The 13,046-nt window shown below is 35.3% G+C and overlaps 1 protein-coding gene and 1 non-coding gene across 4 annotated transcripts in view; one reads left to right on the top strand and one right to left on the bottom strand.

Annotated features, from left to right (window-relative positions):
* Positions 1 to 13,046, bottom strand: part of PRKD1 (protein kinase D1) — a 343,255-nt gene that overhangs the window by 293,424 nt on the left and 36,785 nt on the right. The window lies entirely within an intron of this gene.
* Positions 12,811 to 12,883, top strand: TRNAR-CCU (transfer RNA arginine (anticodon CCU)). Its single transcript has one exon. It is a non-coding gene; the product is annotated as a tRNA-Arg (tRNA).

Below are 13,046 nucleotides of genomic sequence, written 5' to 3'. Positions count from 1 at the left end.
TCTAACAGTTTTATTAAATGAGGCTGGCATGTGTATTAATGTATATTTCATTGCTTGGTAGTATACATAGTAAAAGCTCCATGTATCTTGAATAAGCAGACTGCTTTGTAATCACACACATTTCAACTTCAAGTTTTAGCTAATATTCATGGAGAGGAAAAATTTTTTTAAATGATGACTATAGTAAGTATATTAAGTCTTTATAGCTGTAAAGATTTTTACCCTGAGAGATGCAATGCATGTATCTTAGGTAAACTTCTGAACTTTCCAAAACTTAAGTTTTTACATGTATAACATGGAGATAATGCCTCACAGATCTTTTTTTAGGGGTGGGAGGGGAGGTTCACAAAAGCCAGGATGTTAGTTCCTATTAACATTATTAAGGTCCAGGAGTCATATGGAAAACAGAAAGTAACAAGTGTTTGCAATAATGTGCAAAAGCTGGAACCTTGACACACTGCTGGTGGGAATGTAAATGTTGCAGCTGCTGTGGAAAACTGTTTGGCAGTTCTTCAAAAAGTTAAACACAGAATTACCATATGACCCAGCAATTCCACTCCTAGGAAATATACCCAAAAGAATGGAAAACAGGAACTCAAACAGATACTTGCACATCCGTGTTCACAGCAGTATTATTCGAAACAGCCAAAAGGTAGAAACAACCCAAGTGTCCATAGGTGAATGTATAAACAAATTGTGTCATATACATATAATGGGATATCATTCAACCATAAAAAGGAATGGTTTTGATACATGCTACAACCTAGATGAACCTTAAAACATTATGCTAAGTGAAATAAACCAGACACAGGAGGACAAACATTATATGATTCCACTTATGTGAAATATCTAGAATAGGCAAATTCAAAGACAGAAAGATTATAAATTACCAGGAATTAGAGGGAGGAGGGAACAGAGAGTTACTGCTTAATGGGTACAGAGTTTCTGTTTGGGGTGATGAAAAAGTCCTGGATTTAGACAGTGGTATTGGTTGGTCAACATCATGAGTGTACTTAATACCACTAAGTTGTACAGTTGAAAATGATTTAAGTGGTAAATTTATGCTATGTTCATTTTACCACAATAAAACATTTAAATAAATAAATATAAAATTATACTATCACATCCTCTCCAGGATAATTCTTTCTATTCTAGTCTCCTCCTCTTTACAGTAAAAATTACTGAAAAGGTTGGCGCCCACTTTTGATCTAACTCCGCAACCCCTTTCAGCCTGGCCTGGGCCCCATATGGCTCCTGAAATGCCTTCAACAAGCACACCGCCCAGAACCTCACTGCCAAATCCTTCCCTAACATGACCACTGACCACTGCCTCATTCTAAAAACACCATGTTCCCTCAGTTTCTTTAAATGACACACTAGGTTCTCCTCCTTCTTCTCTGAGCCACTCCTGCCCAGTTTTGCTATTTGTTTGTTTTTTGTTTTTGTTGGTTTGGTTAGGTTTGGTTGTGGGTCATTCACCCTCTGTTAATTTTTTAATTTTTGTCCTCTGGTTCCGTATTTTAGACTTCTTTAGTCCATTCCATGGACTTTCACTAGGCTTATCCCTCCCCTCCCAAGGCTTCAGTGAAAATGGATGTTTTCCCCAAAGCTCCCCTTCCTTTTTTGTCCTTATCTTGGTGAAACGCTCCATCATTCACTCAGTAGTCTGAGCCATAATGTCATCCTTTGCTTTTCCCTCCCCACCCCACATGCACATAAACTCACATGCAATGTGAGTTTATTCAATGCCTTTTGAATAGCTCTGGAATTCACTTACTCCTTTTTTTTTTTTTTTTTTGCGGCACGCGGGCCTCTCACCATTGTGGCCTCTCCCGTTGCAGAGCACAGACTCCGGATGCACAGGCTCAGCGGCCATGGCTCACAGGCCCAGCCGCTCCGCAGCATGTGGGATCTTCCCGGACTGAGGCACAAACCCACGTCCCCTGCATTGGCAGGCGGACTCTCAACCACTGCGCCACCAGGGAAACCCCGCATTTACTCCTTTTTATGCCCACAACCAGTGTCAGTTGTTGCCCTCACTGTAATGTACTTAGTAAATGACAGCAGTGCCTCTTGTTCCATTCCAATCTCTTCTCATCAATGCAGCCAGACTTAAATTTCTAAAATACATATTTTGTCATATTCTTCTCTACAAAAATCTTGCATGGTTCCTCAACGCCATCAGAATCATGGTAAAAGGTGACATATATCTTCATTATATAACCAACCTCCTTTTATCTATGGTGTCTCTTCTCTCCCCACCAACAAACTCAATGTTCCAAGCAGAGTAAACTCCTCTCAGTTACGAAGGCAGGTTCTCTGAGCTCTACAGGCAGATCACAAAACCTAGACTTATGAGAGTGAAAAAGAAACCATCCAAATAGAACAACAGGCCTAACAGACTATCCCAGGAAAATTCGAAGATGCTATCTCAGCCCACAAGCCCTCTGCTCTTATTCTCTCCAACCATTTCATCTAATTAACTTCCAGTTCTCATTGAACTAAGCTGTTGCTTCTTCCATAAAGTTTTTCTTGAAGCCCCAGAAAAGAAACCCTGAAATCCCTAAACTTCCTACCTTTTCCCACTTCACTCGTTATTTACCCTTTTCATAATCTTTATGGTACTTTATTGTAATTTTCCGTTTATTCGTAAACTCTCCCCCTGCTCCACTGCAATTGCCTTTACACTCTTTGAGGACAAGACTTATTAGCATTGTATATCTGAACCCAGCTCAGTCTCTGACATGACAGTAAGCAGGTGACAAATATTTGAATAAACAAATGTTTTCAAATTATGAATTGATAACCATAAAAGCAAAGAATCTATTAAATACATATTTGGACACAGTGATTTCAGTATTTTCGTTAGCTTTTAATTATTCTACAAATAATAATTTACTATATCCATTGTATATTTCTATTTGATCTGTAATTATGTAATATATCATAACCCTGTTAAAGGCTCAAAGACCAATCCTAGGTATTTATTCTGTAGAAACAATTATGAATAAAAATAAATAAGCTTTGGTCTAAAAGTTATATCTTCTCTTCTGTTTCTTTGTTTTTATTGTGGTAAAATATATTTAATATAAAATTTACCATCTTAACCATTTTTAACTGTACATAGCAGTAGGGTTAGGTATATTCAATTGCCAGAAATTTTTCATCATACAAAACTGAAATTCTGTACCCATTACACAACAATTCCCCATTTCCTATTTCCCCAGCCTCTGGCAACCACCAAATGGTTTCTATGAATTTAACAAATCTAGATACCTCACATAAACGAGATCACGCAGTATTTGTCTTTTTGTGACTCGCATATTTAAACTTCGCATAATAGTTCATCCATTTTGTAGTACATGTCATAATTTCCTTTTTAAGGTTCAATAATATTTTACTGTATGTATATACCATGTTTTATTTATCCATTAATCCATCAATGGACACTTGTGTTGCTTCCACCTCTTGGCTATTGTGAAAAACACTACTATGAACATGGTCACAGTTCCTTCCTTCCTTCCTTCCTTCCTTCCTTCTTTCTTTCTTTTTGGCTGCGTTGAGTCTTCGTTGATGTGCGCGGGCTTTCTCTAGTTGTGGTGAGCGAGGGCTACTCTTGGTTGCAGTGCATGGGCTTCTCATTGCGGTGGCTTCTCGTTACGGAGCACAGGCTCTAGGCGCGCATGCTTCCGTGGTTGTGGTACACGGGCTCAGCAGTGGTGGCTCATGGGCTCAGTAACTGTGCCTCGCAGGTTCTAGAGCTCAGGCTCAGTAGTTGTGGTACACGGGCTTAATTGCTCCGCAGCATGTGGGATCTTCCCAGACCAGGGATCAAACTCGTGTCCCCTGCATTGGCAGGCGGATTCTAACCACTGCATTACCGGGGAAGTCCCACAAGTTTCTTTTAATAACAGAAAATAAACAATAACACAATCATTAAAAATAAAGAAGTAAAAGTTTACAGAAAAGAAAAATATTTTACCATGTGTATACTTATTGCTTTTTCTCTATAGATATTATTTTTGGAAGAAATTTTATCTTTGTGACTCACACTTTCACTAACAGATATACGTTTAAGACAATCCAAATATCATGTCTGTTCTAAAAATGAATATTCATTCACTTTAATGACAAAGCAGCTCTTTTTAGCTACATTTAGAAGGAACTTACTTTGGGAAAACACTTGTTTTCTGATTTTGGGGTATATTTGATTGACACAGCATAAATACTTTATTTCATGCATAAATATGTAAACAACTACGGGCCCTTTGGGGCTGCATCTGAGATTTGCCACCAAATTTACACAGTCCAGAGACTCCAAGGCTGGGAACAAAAGATAAGCAGAGTTAAATAAATTGAGAACACAATTCACAATTACTAAACTTCTGCAATCTGTCTTTACTCACTGCTCTCAGATGTATCATTGTCAGCATCTGACCCCGTTAGGTGGCTGATAAGAGGATTTTGAAGGCCAGCAGATTTTATTTTTAACCTCTCCATATGGTTGACCTTCTAGTTTCAATGCGAGCATCATCTGCAGAGATGATCATCAAATGGCAACTCCTACCCTAAAATGTTTTGGGTAATTTGGTCAACTCAAAAGTGATGCTCAGTTAAAGAACAACATGTGATTCTCTTTGTACTTTAAAGTCTGTACACAAATACATTTTAAAAGGTCTGCCGCAAATACATTTTAAAAGGTCTGCAGGGCTATAGACAAAAATTTCAAAAATAATTTACTGATATTAGGATTAAAACAATTTTTTTCAAACTATATGCAATGTTCTGCTTGTATAATGAATAAAAGTATAACAGTAACTTTTGCTGGTAAGATATTTTATCAGCTAAGTTCTTTTTTAATATGAAACAAATAATATTTCAAATTTAAAGTAACTAAAACACAGAAAGCTAATAAGACTTTATAAAAAACTTTCAAATGTACACTAATGTATTAATATGTCAAGTCTAATATTAGCAATACCAATGATCAATATAACACATTATGTTATTACATCTTTCAAAATAAAAAGAGATATTAATTATTTTATCTGCAATTCATGGTCCACAATTTTATACCCTCTTGAACACTGAAGATAAAGATAGCAAATATGACTTTCCATATATGAAAGTTTTGTATGTAAAAATAATATAACATTCTTATGGCCAAAAGGCAAATCAAAAGATGCTCAAAATCCCTAATTATTAGAGAAATGCAAATCAAAACTACAATGAGGTATCACCTCACTCCAGTCAGAATGCCCATCATCAAAAAATCTACAAATAATAAATGCTGGAGAGGGTGTGGAGAAAAAAGAACCCTCCTACACTGTTGGTGGGAATGTAAATTGGTAGAGTCACTATGAAGAACAGTAGGGAGGATTAAAAAACTATTTTTAAAAAACTAAAAATAGAGCTACCATATGATCCTGCAATTCCATTCCTGGGCATATATCTGGAAAAAAAACATAATTCGAAATGATACATGCACACCAGTAGTGTTCACTGCACCACTATTTACAATAGCCAAGACACAGAAGCAACCTAAGTGTACATCGACATATGAATGGATAAAGAAGATGTGGTATACTTATATGGTGGAATATTACTCAGCCATAAAAAAGAATGAAATAATTCCATTTGCAGCCACATGGATGGACTTAGAGATTATCATACTAAGTGAAGTAAGCCAGACAAAGACAAGTATCATATGATATCACTTATATATGGAATCTAAAAAAACTATACAAATGAACTTATGCATAAAACAGAAATAGACTCACAGACATAGAAAACAAACTTAGGGTTACCGAAGGAGAAGGGGTGGGGGATAAATTTGGAGTTGGGGATTAACATATAACACTACTATATATAAAACAGATAACCAACAAGGACCTACTGTATAGTGCAGGGAACTCTACTCAATATTTTGTAATAACCTATAAGGGAAAAGGATCTGAAAAAGAATAGATATATATGTATATACAACTGAATCACTTTGCTGTACACCTGAAACTAACACATTATAAATCAACTAAACATCAATAAAAAATAATAGAATATTAAATTATTCATCTATCCATTTATTCAACAAACATTTAACAGACATTCATTATCTCCCAAAGACAGATTCAAAGATATATCTAACAAAAAAGGAGAAGAGAAGAAATTCTCAACACATCAAGGACTTTAGTTAGGTGACAAAGACAAAAGTTAGCATATTATTAGAGCATATAAGCAGTTCACTGGGAGTGGAAGGGAAGGAGATTGGGCGTACAGGATGGAACAAGCACAGAATTCTCCCGAGAAGTCAAAAAAAAAAAGCATCCTGCAAAGACTAGTAAATAATTCACTGGTAAATTCACCCAGGGCTGAGCCCAGGGTTTCATGGGTAAAGTGACAAGTCTCTAAGCAGAAGGAACAAGAAGGACAAAGGCACAAAGGCCAGTAAAAAAATGTTTAAAATATTTTTCTCTATAGGCTTTATTATCAGTCCTGAGAAAAGAAAATGTACAATTTTATTTATTTCTGAGATGAGCTTTCAATGGGCACTGTTATTCAAAAAAGCAAAACAGTATAATTCTTTTAACATTATGATCTCCTACTTATCCAGAGGGATCCTGTATTTTGTGGATGAAGTTGGATCTTCATTCATTTTCTTTTATAAATTCCCATTTACTCAAGACTTAGGAATGACACCATATAGAAATTATAGGACCAAAGAGTGACTTTAGATATTTATCCAAGACAGTTTGTAGAAATAACTATAACTTTAAAAAAAAAGTCTCATTTCCTGGCAAAACCTGAATCAGAACAGCATTGAGCAGGGTTAAGGGGGAATTTCAATCAAGCCACACTTTTTTCTGATACAATGGTAGCAACATGTTTATAGAATACCTAACCTATAAGAAACTCACTCTGATGTCCGTACAAAGCCCCTTCAGGTGACAGTGCAGTGTGGCTGCAGGAACTTTAGAACAAGAAAAAGGAGAGGAAGAGACTTGCTCCCCACTTGGACACATTACTACACAAGGAACGCTTACAGTAAGTTCTAGCTGCTGACAAACACTGCTATTCATTAATATCCTAGAAATTAATGGAATTTTAGGGTGTACCTGACATGTTCAACAGTTCAGGCTGAACTGTGCCCTGACATTCTTTTAACAGTAGCTAACAAAATTGAAAAGATATGAAAAGAGAACATAAAGGATTTTTCTATTTCCTCTAAATGTAGATACATCCAGACCCAGGTAGAACATGAAAAGATTTCAGATGAAAGTAAATTGTAACTGCTTCTTACTCTCTCTCCCTCTCCCCCCCAACGAGAAGACACGAAGTCATAGTTCCACTGAATTGATGGCAATGTCTTTTACGACATAATGTTATGAATGAAGAACCTATTCGTGTGTTTAAATGAACAAACTTATTTTCAAAAATCGTATTTGGGAGAGAGTTCCTGGAAGCATATGCAACCACGCAATGACAAAACTTACTCTGTGCCTAGCACCATCTGCTGACACCCTTCCAGGCAATTCTTTTAATATAATAAACCATACAAGCCAAGAAATGCAAGGTTGTCAGCAGGATGTAACCACACCCACTGTACATGTGTACCCAATGAGACAGTCTTTAGCAGATTCTATAGCTATTTGCAAAAGAACAAAAGATGGACTGAGCAATTGCATTTGTTACTTTACCCCTGTCAGCCACATTTAATTTACAGTATAAATCATCCAGATTGGTATGTGATGGTAAAGATAAAACACGAATTGTAGTTGTTCTCCCTCTTTTGATGGTAGATGCTGTCATTTTAACATGAATGATTGACATTCGACATCAAGCAGTTTTCTGGAAAGGAACTTGTGCACCGCTCAATGGCACATCTGGTATCTGCAGATGGTGTGGATTAGCATAATTTTCCCAGCAACGATGGGCCTAAAGCATAACGCAAAATAAGACTTAGGCCTGATGTCAATTGTTTGTTTCTTGCCAGTGTTAATATAAAATCTTCTAGAGACGGTTCTAATGCTTACTATCAGCTCAAACTACAGGGGAAAACTCAGGAAGCAATCCTGACTGCCCTGGGGGGGGGTGGATATGAATTAACTTTTATGACAGTCCACTGCCACTATTGCGCTCTCTTCATCTTGCACAAAGATAGTCAAGTCGCCCACTAGGAGTGTGACAGGTACACAACAGGGAGTTAACACAACGCATGCCCCCTATAATGCATGAAGATTTGATCTGTGTTGTACCTGTATGTGTGTGTACTTAATATATCCATACTGCAGTAGGAGCAATATTTCTTTCAAATAAGCATTAAATAAGCTATACGTTCTGTGAGGACAAGAATATGGAAAAACCAAGCACCCAATTTATAAAAGCAACACCACTAGGCTCCTTGAGAGATATAAAAGAATATAAGAGCCTTTCCTCGATGACTTTAAAATCAGGAAGAAAGAAAAGCTCAAGTTATTAATTTATGGTGTCATATCACTCATAAGTGATATGAGTCCTATTCAATATGACTTGAGGCAACGTATAAATGCCTCATAAAACAAAATAACACAAGAAGGCCTATAAAAAGATGTATCAATTTTTACACGGAATAGGCTAGAAAGGCATCTCATGAAGGGAGATACCATATGCTCAAGACCTGGAATATAGGTTGTATTTTAGTAAGCAGCATGTTCAGGATAAAAAGAAAAAATCCAGACCTAAATCGTTTAATTCAAGGGTAACAGGACAGCAAATCACAAGTGGCATATGAGGAAATCTGTGACATCCACATTGACCAACAGGGTTAACATAGGTGAGTAATGGGAATAAAACTCCACAGAGCAATGAAATAGAAAAAAAATTAGAGGAGTGATGAAAAGAACATGTACACCACACAAATCAGAAATTCAGTTCCTAGGTAACGTCTAATTTATTTATAAAACACTAAGTTATTTATAGCTCACCTAGTCCCAAGATTCCCAGTATTTACTGATACCTACTCAACCCTGTTTCTAAACTGATTTTAAAAGAGTTCACAAAGAAAGTATACAATGTATAAGGTGAAAATAAGTTGGTGAGTAAAGCTGGGCAAAGTCAGCCTTTTATTACACAAGTAGTGATAGTGACCTAAACCTCTGAAACATCTGTCTTCCCCTATCCCCTGAGTCGCTGTGTTCCTAATGTGTGCAAACACCTCCCAAGCATTCTGAGTTCAGGTTCTCCTCAGAGTAAGATTACTATAAAATTATAAGCAGTAATCCTCTAGCCTTTGAGCTCTCGATACTATTTCTTAAACTCACTTTAATTTTAATGCAATTTAAAATGATAAATACTGGGAATTCCCTGGCAGTCCAGTGGTAAGGACTCTGCACTTCCACTGCAGGGGGCAACGGCTCGATCCCTGGTTGGGGAACTAGGATCCTGCATGCCTCACAATGGCCAAAAAGCAAAAAAAATTATAAATACTGTTATCCTAATATGATCGAAATTGTGATTTTAAAGGCAATTATGTTTCAGATCTAAATTAGAAAGACTATTCCCAAACCAAAATTGTTTTAATATTTGTAGTTACACAGGGAACTATATTCAATACCTTGCAAAAAACTATAATGGAAAAGAATCTGAAAAAGAATACACATATATGAAAACTGAATACAAGTATATATATAGATAGATAGATAGATAGATATAGATAGTGTGTGTGTGTGTGTGTATATATATATATATATATATATATGTATATATACACACATATATATACCAGAAACTAACACAACACTGTAAAGCAACTATACTTCAATAAAAAATAAAATTAAATTTAAAAGGATTTGTAGTTGCAATGATCTCTACCGATGCTTCTTCAAGTAATATACTAACAACTATTTTATCAGGGATAAAAAGAAGCTTCCATTTACATGAAAATATATACAAAACAACAGCTGACATCATTACTTAATAATGACACATTAGGAGTATTCTTCTAGAAATACTGTTGTTCACATTTTAAACTTTTTTTCTGAAGTTTTGCCCAATGCCATGGACATTTAAAAAAAGAAATAAAAGAGTTTATGTATTAAAAATGAAATGACAGTATCATCATTTGAGTATAACAGCACATCTAAATAGAGAAGCAACCGAAAAACTACCCCATGAATGTTATTTTCTTCTTTGCAATAAAAACAACAACAAAGATAGATAAAATAATATAATTCTTTCTAACTTCCTATTAATTATTAGCTAAGTGATCATAAAAAAAAATCATTCCACCTCAATTTCCTCATATGCAAATATAGACAAAAGTATCTAATATACATTATTTCCTTCAAGGAAAAAAAAGCTGTTGGGAAATCAGACAAGAAGTCAACATGTCTAAGTGGTTCTAATTATGAGTAAATTCAAGTATATCATATATCTTCAAAACAGAAAAGTTTCAAAATTTAAAAACTATTCCTATGGTGGTCCAATAGCTCACTAATAAATTTAGAGATATCTAGAATATTACTGGACAAAAGTTTGCTTTTATGGAGTTTTATAACAGCACATCAGTTTATATGTATAATATATAATGCATATGATCAAATGGTTCACCGGTTAATCAGTAGTCCAAGTATTATTTTAAAATAATATGAATCTGAAATAGAGTTACAGATGTAGAAAACTTACGGTTACCATGGGGTAAGGGCAGGGGAAGGGATAAACTGGAAGATTGGGACTGACATATACACACTACTATATATAAAATAGATAACTAATAAGGACCTACTGTATAGCACAGGGAACTCTACTCAATACTCTGTAATGGCCTATTTGGGAAAACAATCTAAAAAAGAGTGGATATACATATATGTATATGTATAACTGATTCACTTTGTTGTACACCTGAAACTAACACAACACTGTAAATCAACTATACTCCAATAAAAATTAAATAAAATAATATGAATCTCTACACCTTCAATTTAACTTTTTTGCAAACGTAAAACTTTTCTAAAAAATAACATAAGGTATGTTTGATGAGAAAAGTAACCATTTTTGAATATAAGAAATTACTTTGTACAAATACAATTTTAAAAGATAAAAAATAAATAAAATAAAACCTATAGACTGCTAAATGACAATTCCATCCTTTACAAATACTTCCTGAGCATTTAGAAAATAATGCAGTCAGTGATGCTGAAAAATGGATTATCTAGCCTACTCTAAAAAAACTACAAATGTCCTTTCATGCATCCAACAAGAATTTACAGAGCATATATTGTATGCCAGACACTCGTCTAGGCTCTGCAGATATAGAAGGAAGCAGAAAATTATTCTTGTGTGTAGAGTCCAACAGAGAAGACAGACATCTAGAGAATCACACAGATAAATGTAAAATTACATTGTGATAAGATAACAATGTGATGAAGCTACTTTAAAAAAAAAAAAGAGAGATACATAGAAAAAGTAAAAAGTTTATGCTACTCTGACATAAAATGACCAAGATCATTTTACTATTAAAACTGCTCACTTTGCAGATGAAATAATATGACACAGTCATACCCACTCCCCCAAATTACCAGAAGCACAAAGTATACCTTAGACTGCAAACTGAGAATACTGCCAGTAACAGCTGGCAATAGTTCAGGTATTTAGGGAATTCTAATCTGAAGAAGTCAACCACTAAGGTGCTCATAAGTATACTTCAATCCTGTCCTTTCTCCTTGTGTCTTCAAAAGGGAAACTTTTGGAAAAGTCTTAGCCCTGAAAAATACAGGGAATCACTTAAACTAAAAATCCTTTCTTGGTAATTCTCTAACAAGGTTCTCAAATAATTTGTGTCATTTTTATTACATGTTTGAGCTTCTTAAATCCCTAGATAATAATATTATTTATATTACCATAGTAAGTTAATATTTTTGCCCCTATTTTATCAAATGTAGTTCTCTCCAGACACCATTCTGTTTCTCCTAAGACAAAAGCAAGGAGCTGCTAGTTTCTGATATGCTCAGATATTTCAGTGTTTTCTTTTCTCTCACTGTTGAGAACTTTTATGAATTCTCCCAATCTGTGTAAGTAGAAGAATAAATCTCTTAAAGGCATCTTCTGAAAGCGAGAACCCCATCAAATAATCTCTCAGAGTCAATCCCTTCCCATAACTTACTAATAGTTTACTTTTGAGCAAGAGAGCTAAGCCTCTTAATTCTCAATTCTTCATTTATAAAGCAAATATGCTGGGAGGAATAACAAATGCGGCCTAGTACCTGACATAATAAATGTTACCCCAAAATAAATACGTGCATGTGTGTGTGTGTGTATGTGTATGTAGATATAAATAGAAGATAGATAGATGAGTAAACTCCTGACAATCTAAACAATGAAGGTGAGTTTGTCAATAACCTTAGAAAATTCAGATATACTTTAAGGACTATCACAGGACTGAAACAAGCCCCTTGACTTGTCTTTTTTTTTTCTTTTAATAAAGTGGTTAAAGATAACATATTATAAGTATCTTCCAAGGAAAGGGAAACTTCCAATACAATAATTCCTCCAAGAGAAGACACTGCCTAGATAGCATATGGATGGATAAGAGTGCAAACACTGAAACCAATTATCAAAGAAACCTGGCAGCTGTTTGACATCACATACTCTGACAAACAAAGATGTGTAATGTTTTATGAAACTGATCCACTGTTGTGATGCTTCATGTTAGATGCTTCATATGACTGAAAATTGTATCTATCACCACAGTTACTAGTCACAGTTTCTTGTGATGAGCTTAATCTGCATTTCAGTATACCTGATACTAAATATAAGAAAATACCAAGAACAGGGACTTCCCTGGTGGCACAGTGGATAAGACTCTGCACTCCTAATGCAGGGGGCCCAGGTTTGAGCCCTGGTCAGGGAACTAGATACCACATGCATGCCGCAACCAAGAGTTCACATGCCACAACTAAGGAGCCCGCATGCCATAACTAAGGAGCCCACAAGCCACAACTAAGACCCAGCACAATCAAATAAATAAATAAATATTTTTTTAAAAAGAATAATACCAAGAACATTAAGCAAAT

This window comes from Kogia breviceps, chromosome 3 (genome assembly GCF_026419965.1).
Source record: "Kogia breviceps isolate mKogBre1 chromosome 3, mKogBre1 haplotype 1, whole genome shotgun sequence".
NCBI classification, from domain to species: Eukaryota; Metazoa; Chordata; class Mammalia; order Artiodactyla; family Physeteridae; genus Kogia; species Kogia breviceps.
Note: the sequence above shows the minus strand (reverse complement) of the source record. Positions and strands in the feature narration are given on the sequence as shown.